Source organism: Coturnix japonica, chromosome 12 (assembly GCF_054131305.1).
Source record: "Coturnix japonica strain WE chromosome 12, WE-NBRP24, whole genome shotgun sequence".
NCBI classification, from domain to species: domain Eukaryota; kingdom Metazoa; phylum Chordata; class Aves; order Galliformes; family Phasianidae; genus Coturnix; species Coturnix japonica.
This window is the reverse complement of record NC_140674.1, coordinates 16,041,827-16,064,319: the sequence shown is the minus strand read 5'-3', so window position 1 is coordinate 16,064,319 and position 22,493 is coordinate 16,041,827. Positions and strand designations below refer to the sequence as shown.

At 39.8% G+C, this 22,493-nt stretch overlaps 2 long non-coding RNA genes across 3 annotated transcripts in view; one reads left to right on the top strand and one right to left on the bottom strand.

Annotated features, from left to right (window-relative positions):
• The window catches only part of LOC107318136 (uncharacterized), a 185,974-nt gene that overhangs the window by 120,866 nt on the left and 42,615 nt on the right, over positions 1–22,493 (top strand). The window contains exon 3 of one of the 2 annotated variants that reach the window (XR_014933288.1): positions 12,613–12,777. This is a non-coding gene — a long non-coding RNA (uncharacterized LOC107318136). Of the gene's footprint in view, positions 1–12,612; positions 12,778–22,493 lie in introns of those variants that run through there. The other variant, XR_014933289.1, reaches the window with a different exon arrangement.
• The window catches only part of LOC116653824 (uncharacterized), a 47,443-nt gene that overhangs the window by 12,457 nt on the left and 12,493 nt on the right, over positions 1–22,493 (bottom strand). The window contains exon 4 of the long non-coding RNA XR_004308302.2: positions 14,257–14,379. This is a non-coding gene — a long non-coding RNA (uncharacterized LOC116653824). The remainder of the gene's footprint in view (positions 1–14,256; positions 14,380–22,493) is intronic.

Genomic DNA, 22,493 nt, shown 5'->3' with positions numbered 1-22,493 from the left:
GCAGGTTAAAGGCCCCAGGTTTTAAAAGAGCTTCTGTGCATTATATTATCTAAGATAAAATCCTATCAACTCACATAAGTCAATAGATAAAATTCACGTAATGTTTACATTCATGGTTTTGGACTGAAATACAATTTTACTTAAGTAAACCTAATGTTTTTCAAAATGCAGGCGCTGTTTTAAGCAGATATGTATCAAAAATAAGATGAAAGGAGCACCAGACACAAAACTAAATGTGTTTTAGAAGTGAAATGCTAGGTTTCCAGAGGACTGATCCAAATCATTGTGGTGGGCAGCTCAACCCTTCTAAAGGGGTCATGTTATGTCACAGTCAGATCACTTCAGGACTTAAAATTGCAGTTTTCTGCTACAGTAATTGTTTTCTTTCTTGATTAGAAATAACATGTGGGACACGTGTTAGTCTCCATGTGGTGAAGTTGAGACCAGACTTTTGTAGGCAGACAAGCATAGCAGGCAGTTCATGTAGAGCATACAAGTGTGTTTATATCATGTTCAAGGCACACAATATATACCTTTTTTTTCCAGTCATGACTCTCCGTCTTCCTTTTGCACCTTCTTATTCAAGTTTCCAAGAATGACAAACTAATTCTTGAAAGGTTCCAGTGTCAAGATTTGCACATGAAAACTAAATGAAATTAAAGTGCAAAGCGGACTAAAATGATACAGAGAGACACTGGAGTTGCAGGGTTATGGAAAGGTTTTATAATAGCGTGTAACTACTAGGTAGTCTGCTGAGAAGCACCAGTCTGCGGAATCAGACAAGGCAAAAAGCCAGCAAAGAAGTTATAAAATTGGCATCAAGAGAAGACGCGGTGTTACTGCTTTTTTTTTTTTTTTGGTAGAGCTATGCAGGTTTTAGCTCATGACGCAAGAAGGAGAAGAAAGAATGAATCTTGTCTTTTTAATGCCTGTTCCCAGGCAAAGTCTGGTAGACCAAATTCTGTCTGGCCTGTTGCAAAACAAAATGTTAGAATTTCACCAAATCAGAAGGCATGAGCCTTCCATATATCCACATGGGAGTGTCATGCAGCAAACTGTTGGTTGATACCACTCATGAAGAAAGATGCAACTAAATGGAGGAAGAAAACACATAGAAGAAATGAAATATTTCTTCTATGTTTTGCTCTAATGGAAAAACACAGTAACCCTTAAAATCTAGTGAAATAAAAGGAAGCAAATGTTTTAGCTTTTGCATATATCTGTGGATATGCAGAAGCTATTATTAACATGCACCTTACTACAGTGAGTCATACAGACTTTAAGCAGGATTATGAGGTAAATAAAGGCACAACCATCCTCTTAAGTCATGCTATACCGATCAAACAGCTCTGTACAATACCCTAGCTATTTACTTACAACAAGATAAAACATGATTAGTGCCCATTACAAGAGTGGTAAAATGAAAATAGTCTCAAATATATATAATCTCTCAAGCACATATTACCCAAGAAAAGAGTACTGAACTGAAATACAGCCAAGTAACAAATTTATACTCATCAAATAAGTTATTAAAAAATTATGAATTTCATTAAATAAGTAATATATGACTACATTTGCTGACTCAGCAAACCTTCAAACACCACTTGATTTTAAGCATGTAAATTAATACTTTTCAACCTGGGATACTTTTCTACAGGTACCTGGGATTCCATATTCTCCTCTTAAGATCCCAAATAGGAATGAAAGAACATTAAGCCTTTAAAATTCACTTTACTTCTGCTAAACTTACAAGAACTGCATGTCCTAAAAGGCTAAGGACTGGTAATTCAATCTGCCTTTTTGTCCATCCAAAAGCTTAAGTATGTGAGATTAGAGAATTAAAGCACTACAAACAAACAGAACATTCATTCAGTGTGCCAGTATTACACATGCTAATTTTACTGTTAATATTTAGTCATTTGAATGTTGGCTGTGTAAGTCTTTTTACTGCATACGTTATACAGCACAGAAGAAATTCACCACTAAATACAAATAGATTCGATGTTGATTTGGGGAGAATAGAAATTATACTTAAGTGAATTTAAAATGTGTACCTAGAAGGCTCAGGGGTTGATTTTTCAACCTCTCAGAACTCAGGCAACTAAAACCAGCTTCCTCCAGAGTAAGACTAAATGCTACTTCCTCCATTAAGATTATCTCCAAGCTAAGATGGAACTGATCTCTGTTGGCCGCAGTATTGTGAGAACTAAGGTCAAAATGTGTTTTTATAGTTTGGAAACTGAGCTTTTCCCATTCACTCAGTGCTGTCAGAAATCTTTATGTTTGAATTTTCACAACAATAATGATAGTTTTGCTTTTAAATGGGAACTCAGCATAGCAATTATCAGCCCATACAAAATGAATGTTTAAAAAAATTATCATCTGAACCTAAGGTTTTATAATGCAAGATGCCTTATAATCTCAGAAGAAATCCTCACGTTCTAATAAAATAAAGTAACTGGAGGCAGAGTGAAATTAATAGTCAGCAACCATAACAATACTCCTGTAATTAAATATTTCACATTTCAAGGATGCCTATTCACAAAACACTTAAATAGCTCATCAGTTTGGCCAGTCTCCCTTGGTTGTAAGCAAAGGAATGCATTCAGCCGAGTGGACATGCTTATTGTGCATCTTCTTTGAGGAAACATTTTAGGACCACGGTTTTGCAATTAGACCATCTCATGTATATGAAATGCAATGAAATCAGCCATACACTGTATGCAGTTTAGGGGAAAATAAAAGTCACTTGAAGGCTTGGATTCTCCTTAGGTGAAAGAGCAAAACACTCCATAGAAGAGGTCAGCTGGATGTGGAGACCAGGGTTATGGCAGAAGCTTTGTAACTGATTAGCAGGCAAATTTCTCTGAGGGTTGTCAATCATGTTTTTCTTCCTCCAACATAAATGCCTGTTTATTTTTAGTCTCCTAAGGCTTTGCTAGCACTAGGCAGCAGGGCCAGTGTGCAGCAGTACAGAGCTCTCAGCTGCAGCAGGTCAGCTGGAAATTGGGAGAACTCAGCACTTCTCATGATTAGTCTCTAGAATGGGACAGGGCAATGTCTGTCCTGAAAACTAAGGCAGAATTAAGGTGGCACCTCACTTCCCAGACAAATGCATCTGTAAGTGCCTTAGTATTTAGTAAAGCTTGTCTGATAGACTCAGCCCACACAACTGCAGAACCTGTTTGCCTCTGATGATGTCTCCTTCTGTAATGTATAGCTGCACACAGAAACACACATGAATATATTTTCTTATAATATATATTTATATTATATTATATTATATTATATTATAGTATAGTATAGTATAGTATAGTATAGTATAGTATAGTATAGTATAGTATATTATATTATATTATGAGCTTAACATTTAGGAAAAATGTAATGTCTGTGGCATTGCTCCTGTTTTCTAAAAGTGAACTCATTGAATGAGGTTCTCTCTACAGGTATAAAATGTCATTGAATATGTATACTGTTTTCTAAAGAAGGTAATTCTCTATATTGGTGTTTCTCTCTGACAGTAAAGAAATACTAAACAAACTTCTAGCTCCACTCATCCTTTATAGTTTTATTTTATAAATCTAAAGAAGAAAAATGGCTCACAGTGGTCTTGAGAAACAAACTGCATCTGTTTAATATTAAAGTGCAAAAAATAATAATAAAACCATTACTTTTGGAATATCCAAATAACCTGAGGAAAAATAGCATCCAGCTGGCCCTTAGTATAACTGGTTTTCACATCAGTTGGATGTTTCTGGGATTACCAGATTCAACACTTATCTTTAAGTAGAGTGCGTTTCTAAAGATGTAGCATCCAGAAACTTGTGAGTAATCTGTCTGCTTAGAAGTACAATATTGTGTTACCAGATCTGCTGAGCAAATGCACAATAAAGTTAATCCTTTGGTTCTGGAAAAGCTGTAGGCATTGCAATGGCAGATGTGCTGAAACAGAAGTGTTTACGTTTGTTAGGGCTTGTGAAGCAGCAGCTTCACCGTCTCACAAGTATATGAGTTTCCTGCAAGCATTTACCTAAGGGCTATCTTGGGGAAGGAAAAGAGCTCAGAAGGAATCTCTGAAGCCCGCTGGCAGACTGGCAAACCTCTCCTGGTTGTCTCATGCCTCTGAGCATAGATATTAAGGTGCTAAAGTGCTTTTGGTATACAAGGGGAAGTATTACAATGACCAATATGCAGTAACAGGTTTTTCACTTCTTCCTTCTTCTTACGCCATATGGGAAGTAAGAAAAATTTTATTATTAAGGGGTTTGTACAGTGGAGCTGTGACATGATTCTGGTTTAGGCAGAGCTTTGTGGCAGAGCTGCCTCCTAGACCTTCTCTTACAGTGAGCTTCACAGTAGACTGGGAAGCCTTAAATTCAGAAAGCCAGGTTCTGCAGAACACAAATGAGAGGTGTAACATTTTCAACAGAGAATGCAAAGTTAGCTGGGCTAGGACTGAAATAAAAATGAGTCATATTTGGCTCTGCCCTGGTCTACAAAGTCCCTGAAGGCAGGTTCTTGTTTCTACAGCCGGTTGCAGGTGACCTGGTGACTCTGAGTCTTCAGTTTCATAGCAGGCCCCTGAGACAGTGGCCATATTGCCCATTGCAAGCAGAAAGGAAGTCACTTTGAAGGTCTCTAGGTGATTTATTGTACTACATATTTAATCATGCTAGCCAAGACAGTTTTTTATTGCAGAGAATGACAACCAACAGAGGTACTGCAAAACAGAATGATGACTGTGATATCTGCGCAGAGGTAATTTGTTGTGCAGGTTAGAGGAGTCACAGGAAAAAGAATCAGAGCAGATCTCCTGGGGCTCAACAACTGGGGCAAAATGCAGGTGAAGGAAATCCTTCATAGTCACCGAAACTGAGGAAAGGCAGCATCAGGTTGATTGTGTTTAGGTGGTAGATAATTGGCAAATCAGAAAGGAAAAGAATTAGGTGCTGGATCTAAAACTTGATAAGAACCTGAGAGAGATTTTGCAGGCATCTTTAGTTGAAAGTACACACATCAGATTGCAAAGCGCCTGTAATAAAATACAATGGGTCAACTCCATGCAGTGATTTGGATTCTGTGTTCATTGTTTCCATTGGAGCAGGAGTGATCTCCTAGATTACTGAATACATTCCTCTGCTGTTGCAAGCAACCGTATCTAATAATCTGTATATTTATTAAACTCCATGTGAAAATTCTGTTCTTTTTTTCTTCCTGGTTTCAATGGGAAGCTGTTTCCAAACTTCAGTTTTCCAATGATCAGGAACTTTAATTTCTGGGTTCAATTTATTCATTGCTCATTAGTGATCATTTGTCCTTGTGTCATCTTTGTCCATTTGCTTAAGTATCTTTTCTCTCGCTTTAGTGCCTAACCTGAATGTATTTATAGAGAGCAATTATATCCGCTCTCAGCATGAATGAGCTTAGAGATGAAAGGGAGAAGGAAGCAAACATGTTGCTTCAGCCTGGACCAGCTGGAACCTCTTTGTTCAAACTCATGTAAAATATTTTGCAGCAGCTGAATCTGGAAGCAGCGTTTGTGCAGCCCATTGCAGTATGATAGAGATCTAGCCACCTCACAGTCTGATGAGATGGAAATGAACATTTCAAGCCATGGTTGCTATCATATGGTATATATCCATGAGTACTGTGGAACTGAGAGCACTAAAACTACACTTCAGCTTGTCTGGAGAATAACAATCTGCATTTGATTGTGATGAACACCTACAGTGAATCACTGTAAACATTTTCCACTATTATCACTTGTATTATTCTAGTGTTGGGAGTCAGGTATTTGTCTGTGTTGGATCATCACCGGCTGTGTAGTGTATTACAGAAGGGAATCTAATATGGCATTATCTGTGTGCTGGAGGCTCAGCAATTTCTTCTGTTTTTCCCTAAGTTGTCTCCTAGATTTCACATAGTCAGTGAAGAGCAAGAGTTGCCCATCACACCTTCTGCTCTTTGTGTGTAAATATCTAATTGCAAAATGGAATCAATGATACAATAATAATACAATCCACTGTAGCAGGTATTTAGATAAGTGTTTTGAAAGAGAAATCCTTAGGCAAATGGCAATTGCAATAAACTACTGTTTTGCTTAGTGGCATTTCTTTGCCAGAAGCAGCCAGCATAGCTGCTTCTATTTGGACTGCTGTATAATTTAAATATGTGATTGTGCATCATTTCTTTGTGTTTCTTATTGCCTGAGAGCAGCTTGTTGTTTTTTTAACGCATTTTAATTTTTAGATAGAAACTGCTTTTAGATCTAAAATTGTTCATTCCCCTTATCCATGTTTGCACTTGCCACCATGTTTTCCCTTCTTTCTTTCTTTCTTTCTTTTTTTTTTTTTTTCCCAATCAAAACATTCTTGGAATTCCACAGACTGCAAAAGCAATGAAAGATGGAACAGCCTTTAATTCAGAATAACGTGCACTGTGTAACTAAAATCATAGAAACAGACTGAGATGCTGGTTGTTGTATCTGCAAATGATTAGTTAGCGGGGTAATGCATTTCATCAGCCCTTGTCTTCTAGAAAGTGGACTTTTAGCTGGGCTTAAAGCTAAATCCAGCCCCTCCTTATGACTGACCTGTGTGCTTTCTCTTGCAATGGCAGAATTTGTGCAAATTTGAGCTCTCCTCACAGTTTGGTGCAACTCATTTTGTCCTTCTTGGGGGAGACTGAGATAGAAGAATACTATAGATCAGGGTTGTGGTGCATTGACAGTGTTACATAAGGAAGCTTGAACAATGCCCGATTGAAGAGTAAGATTCTTATAGGGTGTTCAGAGAGGAAGAAAAACAGTGTGGTTGTCCTTAGGGTTTCTCCAGGATGGTCTGTATTACAATTCTGGAGACAGATTGGAATTCACCTGCTCTTTTGCCCCTTGCTTGCCTGGTCACAGTGCAGAAGATCACATGGCAATGTAGAGAGGGCCTGCACTTTACAGTAAGTAATCAAAAATCAATTTTGGCAGCCTACTCCATGGAAAGGAAGGAAAAAGCAGAGGTGGCAGGAGGGTTTTTTAAGGCTTTAAGGAAGGGTGGTGGTTTTCTCCTGTAAGTCACAGAAAGAGCAGCTAAACAAAAAGAGAATGAAACCAGAAAGGATAAAAGCCTGTTGGCTACTTGTCTTTGCACAATGATTCTTTTCATCAAGAAAACATCTTAAATACAACGGAAGTTGTGCAACAGTATTCTAGTTTGCTGGCAACACCCTCATCAGTCTTCTCAATGTATTTGTCATTGATCCAGACATAAATTTTAAAAAGCACAATTAATAATCAGAAAAACAAAAATCACAAAAAAGTGGCCCTCACAGGAGATGTGCTGACAGGGTGATGCTGTCAACTCTGTGACTGTTCCTTGCACACACAAATGCAAGGCAGGAGGTGACTTCTTCTGCATAGATGAAATCAGGGCAGGTGGTGACCAGGCATGAAAGGACGTAGTTACTTCAGAAGCACATTCTATAATGAAACTGCAGTCACAGGAGAGAACTGGACCACAAAGAGGTGTTTCCATGAGTCAGATTTGGCCCACAGTCCAGCAGCTGAATGAGACAGCTAAACAAATCTCTCCATGGCAAAAGTTGAAAATGTGAGGTAAAGCCTCCATGATGTCCCTAGGCACATATCTACTATCACTGTATGTTAAACATGCCTAATACCATAATGATAATCAGAAGTGTCAAACTCTCCAACTGATATGAAGCTTCACCTCCTTGAGACCTGCCTCTTTTCAATGGTGCCAACTAGGGACTGGCATCAAGAAGTCGTGGTCCAGGTCAGGGGCCACAGTGCTAGGCACTGGATACAGCTATCACAAAAAGAAATTTGGAGCCACATTGCAGCAGTACCACATTGTTGTGGGATATTTTAGTTTTTAATTGGAAAAAAAAAACCAATCAACCCTGCAGATATCTGATGCTCTCGGCAAATGTACAAAGTACTCTTAAGAATACAATAGCCATTCAAATGGGAACATTATTAATTAAAACCCTCCACATACTGTACAAATGAAACGTTCTTCTCTCTACCTACTCAAGTCATTCATTCAGAAAAATCCTGGGAAAATAGTTAGGCTTTGCAATGTGCCCCATGGGTCAATGTATTCAGGCTCCAACAGACCAAGTAGGAGGAGTGAGTTCCAGAACAGGGAAATCTTCATTGCGAACTCCCTCTCAAAGAGAATGCATTCAGAAATGTGCACAGCACGCTTACAGAAAAATGGCACTGGCCCTTTCCCCAGCTCAAATTTTAAATGAGTCCTTTAATATATGTATATCCAACTAAGGAAGGGATGCTGACCTATGCTCCTGTCTGAAGCACAGCAGTAATAAGGACTTTGAAGCCCTGTAGGGTTTTCAGACCCACAGCTTGCCTGCCTTTTTTTTTTTTTTTATCCCCTACTGTATATATCATTATGGTATGGATTTATACCACAACAACTCCTTTCCCCTGTGCTTTGCTATCCCATATCCTCTTTAATTAATGAAAGTGTCATTCTTGAGAGTAGAACAGTCCCTGGAGCTCATGTGTTTTATATGTTACAAAAAGCGTCCATGAGTTCTGATCTGACAACTGTTTACTTTTCCTATAGTCCCATATCAAAAGTCCCCTTGTCATACAGGGCTGGGTCAAAGTCTGGCTGCAGAAACCAGTGCCAAACTTCCCTTGCGCTTTCCAGTTTGGTGTTGTATTTCAGATCCATCCCCTAAATCAGACTGGCTTTCAGTATTCTGATCAGAACAATCCCTATCTTATTTGCTTGCTGGCTGCAAAACAGTAGGAAGATTGTCAATACCCTGCCCACGCCCCGATTAAAAATCCAAACTCAAATTTAGTATTTCAAACATTATTTAAAATATATTAAGATAGTTAGTCTATTACTGTTGCTCATTACTCTGTTGAAACCTAATATTAGTAACAGCATGTACAGAGGACCTGGAGCATGAATTAATAATGAAGTGCTTGTGCTGGAAAACATGCGGGAGCCTGGTTCCCCGGGCTGGCAGCCGGCCGGCACAGACTGGTTTGCTTTTCTCTAAACAGTGATCGAATCATCTGCTCGACAAAATCATCAGGAAGGAAAGTTTTCCCGATTCATTTTCTTCCTCTGATGATCATTTACCAAACGCACTGAAGAAAAACAGAAGTGAAGGGATCCGCAATGGGAAGAGGTGCTTTAAACCAAGAGTCAATAGCCAATAGCCTTTAAACCAATAGCCAATAATGTAATAGTGATCAGAGGGGAGTAGGGGCAGTTTCTGAGCCCAATCCTGAAATGTTCGAGGACCCCCATGCGCTCACTGCCCTCCCCTTGTATTTATACCGTTTTCTTGTGGCATTTTTAGTCAATTCTTTCTCCAGTTCTCATTGCCAAACAGATCTGAACAAGAATATAGTGAAATATAGAAGGCTTATCAATGCTCCTGGCCTGAAGCAAAGGTATTAGAGATGCTGCGGGTTTTCTCTAGATATGAGCAAGCAGTTAGCAAGTCACTGGGGTTGACTGGGTCACACCTTGTATGGTGGTGCCGGTATCAGGAATAGATGTGAAAGCTAGAAAGTATCTGTATCATTTATAGCATGCAATACCCATATATTTATATTTATATGTGTGTGCCTATGTATGCATCTAAAATTATATTACAGCCATATAAGCAGCTTTTCTCATATGTGTAACAATACTACAGCTAGATCAAAGATACAGTATAGAGATTATGTCTTTTTAGTTTCACATATGTGTATATGAGTACTCCCTTCTCATGAGTGCTTTGCAGGAAGCCGGCTTTCATCTGTCCTGATGGTGCCCCATACTGGCCTCCTCCACCCATGCACGCTTTTCTCCAGAGGCTGAGACCAGCCACCTTTGTGTTGCTCCCTCGGTGTGTGGAGGAATGCCTTCAACATTTGGAGAAAACAAATAATAGTTGTTGAAGTAGTTCATGCCCTGAAACTTTAGCTGCACCCTGCTCTCACGCACTGCTTTGCTTTAGGTTGAACAAACTGCTACCCACAGAGAATTCTGCTCAGTGTTCTGTTCCGTAGCTACTGCCTTGTTCTCACACTGTAAATTAAAAGCTGCGAAGGAGAAGGAAATTTTCCCGGCTAAATGAGAGAAATTATCACATAATTTAGTGTAATTTTTGGTGCTGGGAACAGTTTTCTCCATGCACCTGTTAGGGGAGAGAAACAAGGCTGCCTTAACCATCAATCTGTAGGACCTCAGAGCTCAGCCTGAAAGCAAGGGTGAAACGAAATACGAAAATTGCAGTGCAGCAGAAGAGGAGTCAGCTATCTGAGGGCCTCTGCTGAAATCCCATCTTTCGGGTAGGATTTCTTGTGCATTTTCGTGTTTTGGTCACCTGACAGTAGCTCTCTGGCCTAATTGGTTTCCTAGTTAACAGACTAAGTAATGATGTAACAAGAGTGTGTGGGAACCAGACCTGTGTGACAGATACAATTTTTCCCAGCCATACTAATTTTGCCTGCTTACCTGGTTCTGCTGCTGGCTATCTGGAAATTTGAACTACTTAAAGGATATAATGAGTTTAAAAAAAGTGGAGATACAGCTTAGTCCTTTAACATAAACTTGTCAGCAGCCACAAAAGGTATTAACTTGTGAAGTCCAATTATTTTTCTCACTAAAAAACTGTATATTTTAATAGATGTGCTTATGTCTACAGCTTTCATTTACTTTCTCTGCATGTGGCTACAATGAGATTTAATTGTTGGTATCCTAAAAGAGAAGACCAACGTAGTCCAACTGCAAATGTCTCAACGTCCCATTTTTGCTCTTTGCTCTGTGCATCCCAAAGCGCTCTCACAGACAGTGTTGCTAATTTGTGCTAGTCATGTGTGTAGCTTCATATTGTGCTATCGCTTGCGTGACAGAGCTTCAGAAAGACTCTGGCTAAGATCAAGGTCCTGTAGAACTGGGCAACCTTCACAGAGGTTTACATCCAAGTTTTATGTGTGCAGGAACGCCTCTAGGTGTTGTTTCACTTTGCACCTTCAGACTTGTTTGACATACAGAAAAAAAAAAACCCTGAGTGCAAGAGCAAGAAGTTGGACTCCTACATTGATGTGAAACTGTTTTATGTTCTCCTTGAAAACAGGACACTTAAATGTGATGACAAATCACAAAAGTAGCAGGGATTTGCATACACTTGATGTGGTTAATCCAGTCAGTAAACGTAATGTTAAAAAAAGGGCACCCTGTAGCGTTTCTGTATCTTTCTGTCTGAAGCATATACGATGCCTAACGTGTATGCAATGGATCCGGGGCCTGACATCTATTTAAACTCTTTGGGAGCAATATCAAACATTAATGGGGATTAGTGTTAGAACTGGTGTAAACATAGCAAACAATCTGCTCTAAGTGTATGCTCACATTTCCATATGTTATGTAGGTAAGCAGAGCCATTGCAGAGGAAAGAAACCCCGAGAGGCAGCTCTCAGCTCACTGCTGCTAGGGCTGGTGGAGGCAGGCACGCAGGGCACAGCTCACATGATAGCTGCATGCTCATAAAGTGCTACATCTAGAGCTGCCATTTACTTTTGTAGAAGTTAAGTAGGATTTAAAGAGATGCAATTGCATTGTGCAAAGCCACCAAACAAACAGATAAAAATGATTTAGTACTTCCAGGTGCACTGCAGTTCTTGGCAGAGAGGGCTAATTCCAGGTGTGTGACTTCAAAAATAAATAAATAAATAAAATCCAGCCCCGTTGTCAAACCTGGATAAAATCATCAAGTTAGGAAAATAGGAGCTAAAGAGGAACAAAGTCCAAACTATAACTGAGGAAAGACAGCCTCGCCATTGAAGAAATTATTGCGTATAAGTGAATCTCTCTATTACTTAAGTAAACATAGCTTGATTCTGGGCAGTATTTCAAAAGAGATAAAGCTTTTGCATGCATGAGCACAGAGAAAGATGACATATTCGCAGTGGGAGGTATGAGGTGGGGTTGCCAATGGTGCCAAAATTTATCTCACACAAACATGCTCAGGGCCAGACTGAAAGCTGCTGAAGCAAAGAGCAAGTCTTTCCATGGTCTTCAGCAGGCTTTGTAGTCATCACGCCAGGAGAAAGGAAAAAAAAATACATTTGTTTCCTTATTTGCGGCCAAATCGTTTACACATTTTCCTTCTCTTTTTCAGCCTGGGGAACTCTTGTCATTGACTTCCTCGGGGGCAGGTCCTTAATCAACAGATCAAAATATAAGCTGTACCAGCAAATGGAAAATACTATTATAACAGCTAAAGTGATTTGCTTGAGCAGCACATGTGGTACGGGATATTATTATTCCATAATAGGATGCACATTGATTCGTTTGCCACTTAAAAAAAAAAAAAAAAAAAGAGCTGTTATTTATACAACGTGTTTATGGACAAATATGCATTGAATGCTTTGTAAGTCCTATTATTGTTTGTTTTTATTTCCACATGTTCAGATGAAATGGCCGTTTTAGTGGGACTAAAAACCTACAGCCCTAATGGAAGCTCTTACAGTTGGTGCCAGTTTTATATCTTGCAGAGGCTGTTGTCACTATATTAATATCCTGGAGGTCAAGTTAATTATTTTTTTGTTTTAATATTTTGCAGGCTCTGTGCAATTCGATACAGTGTCACACTTGGTGTGTGCCAGCTTTGAGTCTGAAGCAAAAGAGCCGGGGAACTGTACCAGATCAGACCTCCGAGGAAGAAGCTTTTGCAGGAATCCATGACCACACAGAAGGAAAATGGAGATGGCAACCCTGTCTCCCAAAGGTACCTGTGAAAACTCCCAAGGAATCAGTGTGCTAGCTACAAATGAGACAGACTTGATGGGAAAGTCTGGTTTCCCTGGCAGCTGGGCTTTCAGTTGCTGTGATCAGTGGCCGGGTATATGGCAGCGTGTTTGGTTCAATTTGCTCCTGTGAACCAACTTTTTTCCTCTTCCTATAACCTAGATTTAACAAAAAGGGGCTTGAGAAACCCAATCCTTTCTCAGACACACGATCACTCCCTGACTTTCAGTACTGCTGTCATCCATGGGAGCCGAGGTAGCGTTGTGCATGTGATAACACAGGGGCATTTCGGTGATAAAAAAAATAGCACAGGTGCATATGAAAACCTTTTTGCCCTTACCCTGAGCCTGCTGGGCTGGGTGGCCATTCCTTGCTGCAGAGGAGCAACAAGGTATGACTGTGCACAGGGCGAAGCAATTAACAACCCAGCTGTGATTGCACAGGACTTTCTATAGCCTCTCTCTCTTTTTTCCCACACACACTATGTGCACATAGGGGAGGGGAAGGGGCTTTTCATTTCCTTTCTCTTCTCGCTGCTGTGATTGCACTAAGTCGGTACAGAGATTCTTATCTCAAAGCAAAGAGAAAAGTGAAATCTCCAGTTTTGTCACTGTCTGAGTGCTCTGTAATATCCAGGGAGTTGAGCAGGCACTGATTTTCCCTTCATGGCATGGCTGTGAGTTAGAGGCATTCGTTCTGTCCAGAACTCAGCATTAGGGCAGGCTGGGTCCCCATGGAGTAAAGGTGTGTCAAACCTGGCTGGTTTGCTTTTGTGATACTGTGATAAATCTGTTTTTCACTGAAAAACACTGAAGAGACATTTTCATTTTTACCTATCATTTCAGACTCTCCAGACTATTAATGCTGCATAAATATTAAAGGCTTGTTATTTACATTAGAATCATTATCTTTATAGATATCAGCGCTTGTTAAAAGATTCATAATGCATAATTCATTGAACCAATTCTGCCCTTTCCTCTGTTTGTTATTCACCTGCAAACAGACTTCGAATTTTTGCAAATTTGTTCATTATTCAGTCACTCCAGGCTCTCTTCATGAACACATTTTAGTGGCGTCCTTTGCTCAGACTATTGTCTTCTACCATATTCTTATCAATTTGTTTCTGTTGTTGCTTGCACAGCGTAATTGAACATTTAATAACAGATCTGAAACTCCCATTGACTTTAATCAAGATGTACAGGATAGCTGTGGGGATTCATGCTAATGCTTCTGATGCTGCAATACGCAGCTGCTGACAAGATATGCGTTGTGGTCACTCATGTAGCAAGAACTGTTTTTTATTCCCACTCACTGGAAACAATAATTGATGGAGTTCTGCAGCATGCAGCCATGCTTGAAAACTCAGGAACATCAATTTTTGGTGTAGGCGTGCAAAGCAATCATGGCAAGACATAGGTTTCCTTCCACTGCAGTACAGCATGGTTCAGTGTGAGTTTACCTGGCTGGAACTTTGGAGGTCAGGGTCAGATCTCCAGACATTTCCATGCAGGGCTGCTTCTCTCTGTGCCACAGTTTTCTGTTTTGCAAATAGATGTCATTGTTTCTTGAGGAAGATCTTGCTCTGGAAAGACCACAGAAAAAAAAGACACTCCTAACATCCAACTTGAAGCAAGTCTATTATGTTGCCTCCCCTGAGCTCCATGGATGAAGAATTTTGAGTAGTTTCTCCATTGATTTAGAGTATTTTTCTTTGGGGCTATTTTTCTGGAGCATTTCAAAGCTGATCCCTAATTCCCAATGATAGGAATCTGGAGAGACCCACCTTAGCACAACTTGGTTAAAGTGCCTGAAGAAACACTAAGAGAAGAAAATAGTTTGTAAACTAAAGTGTAGTATGTTTGTCTTTGATCCAAATACTTTGATCTTTAAGGTATGAACAAGCAAATAATTCTTTTTGTTTTCAATTCAGTTCATCACTGTTCATCTTTAGTTTATTTTGGATCCACTTCTGAGAAGCACTTACCTGCACAGTGGGGAAAATGTTCGAGACATGAGGGCTGCTCTGAAAGTAACGCCTCCTATTTTATGAAGTCAGAGGCAGTTGTTGGTGATACAGCAGTAGAGGCTGAACCTTCCCACCAATATCCCATTACATTTTGTGGTAGTGTGACTGATGGTAGCAGAGGGGCAGTCTGACAAAATGGTGTTTGACATGGAAGTGTATATGAAGCAAATGAGTTTCACTGAATTACTCCATGTGGGGAAAAAAAATGGCACCCATTGACATTCATAAACACTTTCTGAGAGTTTATAGAGATAAAACAGTGGATGTGAGCACAGAGAGATGGTGGGTAGTGTGTTTCAGTAGTGGCAAGAGCAACAGTGGGCCACCTCCACTGGTGCAGATTGTTACGAGTGCAGCATGCAGACCCTTGTTCATTGCAGGTGAAAATGTATAACTAATGGTGGTGACTAAGTTAAATAGTAGTGTTTTATAGATGAAAATCTTCTCTATCAAATAGTGTTATTGTGTGCTTTGCAGCTGTTGTTTTTGGGGAAGGCGTTACTTTCAGAGCAACCTACATAATGTAGATAAAAGGAAGATAGTAATAACGAACTATTTTATTTGGTGCTACAAAGAAATGTTTTTACCTAGATAAAGGAACAGCGATTACATTTTGGAATAAAATTTTAATATGGAAAACTACAAAATTAAAAAAACAAAAAAATTTAATTAAAATCATAAAATCTTCCAGATTTTCAGCTAGAATGGACCTGAATGAAACTGTCTGTTTACTCACTAATGGTTCTCCACTAAAAAATTTAAGACATTATTGTTTCCCCCTTCATGTTCCCTGTGGTTTCTTTGCTTTCTAACTTATCTTAGATAATTATGTATGGTCTTTTCTTTTTACCCACCAGCCAAGATCTGGTAAAATACAAGTTTCTAATGAGGAGTGACAGTGATTTAGCCATACGCATTCACAGCACCTATGGACTTACGTATTCTTGATGTCTACTAACAGCAATGCTGAATTTCAACAGTGAAAAAAATAAATAAGATTTATTTTTACATCAGGAAGTTACCATTAAATTGTTCACAAGCAGGAATGAGGTAAACCTCAGCTTTACTGCCATTATTTTTCTTTTTAACTGAGTATATGGAGGGTAGAGAACATTTAATTATAGGAATTCCTCAGCACTTCTCAGGTCACATCTGCACCAAGGCTCATGTCTGCTAAATGTTCAGGCATGCCTCCACCTGATGCTCGGGGCTGGCATGCTATGAACATGAGGAGTAGTTTGAACTCTTTTCGGGAGATCAGAGCTTTAACTCCATCCAGCACCAGGGTGTCCTTGGATGAATGGTGGCACTCCCAGGCATTTCCAGGCCTGGCATTGCAATCCTGATCCAAGTTTAGAACTACAGTAATCTCAGTTTACCACACTCTGTAGCTTCCAAATTTATAATTTTCTTCACCCTTGTGTCCAGTTCATGCAATAGCGATTTATGAAAAGAAACAGAGTCTACAGATTGTAACCATCTCTTAAAATACTCTCCTAAAAGCAGTGGAAGTACTGAAAGTGAGAAACTACACTGTCTTCCATTTTCACTAGTCCTCATTTGTCTGTCTTCCTTCTACCCCCTCTTTCACCACCAGTCATCCAGCATTTGATGTCTGGGGACACCATGTGCTATTTTGTCTCCTAGTCACTTTCATCCTTTCCTCTGCAATGTGTTGTCACAAGCCCTGTGTTCACAGTGGAACCCTGGCCAAAATGGCTCAGCTTCCTTCCCAGGGTGTCAGAGAGCCAGGAAGAAAGGTTTGTTCAAGAGCTTGGCTCCCTCTCCTGGCTGGCTTTGCAGCAACTTACAAAGAGTCTTAGCCCTTCAGAAATTACACGGTTTGCTTACTGCCAGCGAACACTTGAAACAAGAGCACTCTGATGATGAGTTCTGGATCCTAAATTGAAAAATAAATAAATAAATAAATAAAGTTGGAAGGTAAACTCATAAAAATTGTAGTTAGTTATTTAAAGTAAAATCAGCGTATTTTGGATACAGACAATCTAGCAATATTTTCCAGCTGCCAAGATTTCTCAAATACAACATACATATAAGAAAGTGTCCTTTGAAACTTTGCTTGTTTTTCCGGACTATCTGTTTATTTTCTTCTGTCCTGCAGGCTCTAGACTGCTACTCAGCAAACATCCCAAGAAAGGCTGTGTGTTATCCTTTAACACTGGTAGCATTCCCTCTACCTACTAATTGCTTTATTTGTCCTTACTGCTTCCGTCCCCTCATCAACAAAGGCTTTAGCGTAAAGGGCAATGAGGTAGAACATGACAAGGAGAGTGGGAACCAGAAAAGCAAATATTTCTGTAATTACACAGTAGCCTGGAGTAGCTCTTCTCAAATCAATTACATAGCCTGGATTGCCCAAAACTGAGGACACAGCCCTTGTTTTAATTTGCCTATGGAGCTATGTGCTCCAGTAATGGGCAAGGTTCTTCCCTTGTTCCCAGTTGCCTTTTATCAGAATCCACACAATTCCTTTCTTAGTTGTTATTTTTATCTAATTAGTGTATTAATAATGCATTGCGCTTAGCACAGCTATGAATCAGTCATTTCAAAATGCTCTGCAGACATTAACAAATGAAGCTTCAGGTTATTTTGTTGGAAAGGTTGTGACGTGTCCATTTTACAGTGGGGCAAACTGAGGCAGAGGATGGTAACGGAAAGGGATTAGGAAAAGCCCTGGAAAACCACCCACAAAATCGCAGTGAACTCTAGTCACCAATTCACCAAGTGAATTGTCAGATGTGCCAAAAAACTAACCCAGCAAACAAAATATTCAGCCTAAGCTATGGGCAGGTTTATATGCTTGCTGTGCACTCCTCAGAATTGTCCTTTTGGGGGAGTTTACAACTGCTATAAACATAGACAGTGAGAAAAGAAAGTATAGTCAGTGTCAAGAGGATTTCAGAAGTTTTGGAGACTGATTTTTTGTTGTTACTGAAGAATTTACTTAATAGCATACTGCACATAACATGGGACTTAGAGGATTAAGGAGAATTAGCATCTTTATTGTCAACTCCATAAATGTCTCTGATCTTCCAAAGCTTCCAGCTCTTGTTGCTACACAAGTCAGTGCTGGAACTTCCTTGGCATCAGTGACTGGGATTTGGCCCACATGGTGGTCGCTGCCCTCATGTGTTTTTCCTTTCTTCCTTCACTGTGGGACACTGACCAGAAGCTGTGTCCAAATGCCTGGGAAAGCTCAGAATCGGGCAAAAATTTGCTTTTGATTCCTATTCTTTTCATAAATGAACTGCCAGTATGTAACGAGCAATGAGAATACTGTGTTCTTTTAAATTTAATCAATGACTTTGGCAATGACATGAAGGAGTGGATAAAATGATTTAAAGGTACATTTAAAAGGCATTATAGCTGGTGCCTGAAAGGATGAATGGACAGGAGGCAAAAGGGTGACTAGTGGTGGCAGGCAGGTAGCTCATTCAGTTCAGCTGTGGATGCAACAGCAAAGGTCTGCTGTGAAATCCAAGATTTTGGTGAACTACAATGCTGAAAAATTATTTCCTATTTCATTAAAATTCATTTCAAACCTTCTAGATGTTTCTAATCAACTGCAAGTAAATTTAGAATAAAAACAGTTTCATGTTCTTCATTAAGAAACAACTCAGTGCTGATTCACAAAAGGTTGTGATCATTATTTGTATTTCTCAGTGAAAAAAGTTTATATGGAAAAAATGTGTCTGGCTGTATCTGTAACCTTATCTGCATAACCTGTAATACAGTAACAATAGCTATAGAAAGACTTTTGTTCTTTTTGGTATAACTGATCAATTAGATGTGTAGGATGGAGTTACAAAAACTCTTACAGTATGCAGGAGTTGCCTTCTGTTTACCCTGCCTTTATGAGCAGCACACTGCTGGAAATGATGTTTCAGTCAGCAAATAATATTTTGAATCTGAGTTGTTATTTATGTCACATTACTAATGACCTCAGTCGCCACTGGTTTCCCATAGGATTTTGATGGCATAGAAATGCATATGAAGGATTGGGCTTGGCTTCAGTCTGCCTTGATGGAAGAAAATATTTTATACGTAGGGACCTGAGGTACAGAGGGGTGGGATTACTTTATTTTTTTCTTTTTTTTTTTTTTTTATGTTGACAAATTTTTGTAAAGCTTTTATATATAAAATCGTCATTACTATATCATCTATATATAAAATCATCATTTCTATATCATCTATATCATCTTTCCAACTCATTGGCCAGACATGACTTATCCAAAGTGTCTCAAGAGGTCACTGGGAGAGCTGAGAACTGAATTTTTCTTATCTGTAATGACAGTCAATGCACACCTCTGGATAAGGAGTAGATAGAAACCTTCATCCAAAATCCATGTCATGTTCAAAAACACCTTTTAAAAGACAGCTGACCTTCTGCAGGATTACAGTTTCAGGTGAAGAGAGCCAGAGCCAGAGCGGGTCCTTACTGAATAACCTGCTGTGTGTGAGGTGAAAGCAGCACCATTTCAAGGCTGCATCCCCTTAGAAACTCCACTGAGCCCATGGAGAGCAACTAATCGGCTGGGAATGAACCCGTATGCCTCACAAGGTTTTCTTCTAGGCAAGTTGGGTGCGAGTAGAATATTCTAAAGAGGGAAAAGCAAGAAGTTTAGTGCTTTAGTTAAGCATGGAAGTGCAGGACCTGAGTGCAGGTGTGTCAGTAGAGCATCACTTCTTGTTCCCAGCCAGCGGACCCCAAACATTTCTGCTACACAGGCAGTGGATCAGAGAGCTGGTGGGTCACACAAAGCAGGCAGCACCTTTTTTCTTTTTATAAGTCATTAAATTTCACTAGGAAATTGAAATGCATTATCATCCTCATATTAATTTGTCATATTAGACATCACTGTAATGCCCAGACAGTCAAGAGAGCAAGGGATAATTGTCATTTGGGAGGAAACAGCATTAGCCAGTGAGATAAAAATCACCGCTTTAGGATTTAGAGAAAAACAACTGGTGCAGTATGGTATCCAGCTACCTCTCCAGCCACTGGTAATGCATTTGTGAAGGCGCTGACACATTAAGCTAGGCTCCCCCTTATCGCAGAGCAGCCACCAAAAGGCATTCTTACAGTATTAACTTTCTGTCACTTCCAGCTCGAGATGCGACCTGGAGTAAAAGGCTTCCTATCACCCCATCAGTTCCCTGAACCACTCCCTCCCAACATGCATGTTAATTACATGCCTTCATTTTGCAGTCCACAGCTGAGAAAAAGGACGGACTTCTGGTAATATTCTTTCAAATGAAAATAAAATATTTACATGGTCAAACTAAAAGCTAATAAGTCCAGCAGTTTCCAGAAACTTCAGCTGTTGAGGAGCATACAGACTGCAGCCAGGTACACTGCAGAACTCTTCCTCCCTTGTGTAGCTGTTAGCATTTGAGCTAGTGATTAAATTTGCTAATTTGCTGAAGCAAAAATGAGACCATTCTGTCTTGACCTTGAAGACTTGGCTCTTTTTTGTACCTGTGCGCTAATAGACTATCTCCCCTCTGCTAAAAGAAAACCAAAAGCAAGACAGATTTCTATGTCTTAGAATCTATTGTAGTTACCCACAGCCCTGCTGACAGACAGGCTGGCATGGGGATGGATGCTCTGGGGCAGCAGCTGGCAGCCTTGTGCCTGTCCCTGTCCTAGGGCCAGGGCTGGACAGAGCGAGCTCCCCTTCCTGGCCCCACAACAGGAAGCAGAAAGCAGAGCTGCTGTATGAAGGGAGTTGCAAACCACAGCCAAAATAAATATCCCAATGTAGCATGCTATGCTTCAGGTCACTTGTTATATGTCTAAAAGAACGGAGAATCATATATATTACTAAACTAACTGAATAATTATATGTCAAGATATTTATCTGTGGCCAGTCTGACTCATGAAGATGAGTGTTGACTTTTTAATTGATAAATGTGACATTTTGTCTCTGCTGATGCAGATACCAGCGCCACTCACACGCCCTCCCATAGAGGCCCATTTTTGCTCTGCACAGAGGTGCCCCAGAGCCTGGGCAGGAGCAGAGCTGCCGACCCCAAAGGGAGGAATGGGCTGAGCACACTAGGAAAAAGCATCTTTATCACCGGGAAAGCAGAGAATACCAAAAGAGCTAAGCCTCCCTTTGCCCAAATCTTTTTTTTTCTTTTTTTTTTTTTTTTTTTTTGGTATTTTAAGGGGGGGAAGAAGGTGAGGGAGGGAGGCAAAAATGCTGACCTTAATTAATGGAAGGCCCACTAGACCCGAAGGAAAAGGTTTGGCTCTCAAGACCTAGGCCTCCCCCTGAGCCTCTCCTGGGTGTAATGAGAGAGCTCAGCTTCATTACTGGCAGCTGAGGGGAAGGGTCATTGGGGCTGGATTTGCAGGGCCCTCATTGAGGGATCACTCCATGCTGAGAGGAGCTGGCCATGCTCTTGGACACCTGGTCATTAACATTGCTAATTAGCGGCCATTAATCAGGGCCCTGGGTTTTTTGTTGTGTGTCACTGGCTCAGAGGAACCAAGTGAATAAGAAGATTGTTTCATTACCTCCACAAGAGGTGGAATGAAAGCAGTTCCCATCAGCTCAAGATGAGCTGAATTAAGGAAAAGGTTAGACAACAATTTAAGATGAGCTGCCGAGGGGGAGCAAGGGGACCTGAGCTGTCCTCTGAGAGGAAAACCAGTCACCTATAATTAATGCAATCTTCCACAACCAAACCCTAATCACCGTGTGAGCTTCTCACCAAAAAACTTATCGTGCACATCTGAAGGACTCTAATTTATCTGCTTATGACGTTGCAATCTTGGCAAGTTTTATTTTGATGGGATTTTAGGGACACGTATACATATATACATACACATGTGCATTGATAACTGTATGCTCATATAGTGTGTGAGTGCACTTGTTCAGTATATTTACCTGAATCAGCAAGGATGCTTTTTATACAACCAACCAGGAGTAGGGGGGACACAAATCCATTTTAAAACACATCTGTTTTTAAAGATTACTCTCCTGGTTGTGCATAAAACGTGTATTTATATGTTTGTATTTTCTGTGCTACGGCTGTGAAAGAAGAGGAGAAATCTTGGGGTGTTTTGTTGTTTTTCAGAGGCAAAATAATTAAAAACAAGTTCTGTTTTGGCAGGTTAAAAATGACATGGGAAAAATGATAGTTATTGGTGTACGTAGGAAAAAGTAAAGAATTTAATTAGCAAGCGGATTGTTAAAATGCACTGTTCTCCTCCCATGCGCTATTGTCCAACTTTTGTGGAACAGGTGCCTCATTTTCCTAATGGGATACATTTTAATTGACAAAGTAGTTTGGTTGCTTTACCCTCGTTTTCAGTTTCTTGCTTACTTGCAATATAATCAAGTCTTTATTTTTACAAACTCGGATGCCCTTGAGAAAGTAATTAGAAGCAGGTTTTATCTGCCTGTCCCTTTTTATAAACCACTTTTTGATTTCTAAAACCAACTAACCAAAAGCTTGATTTGTTCTGCTGATGTGTGAGAGCCAGTAACTTTTAGTCATATGCACTGAGCATTTCAATCAAGTTGTTTGCATATCTATTCATGTCAGAAAGACTCTCAAAATGGATTACAAACATTTAATTGTAAGAGGAATAAAATAATTAAGGAAGGACAAGTGGAAGTTAAAAATATGCCTAAGGT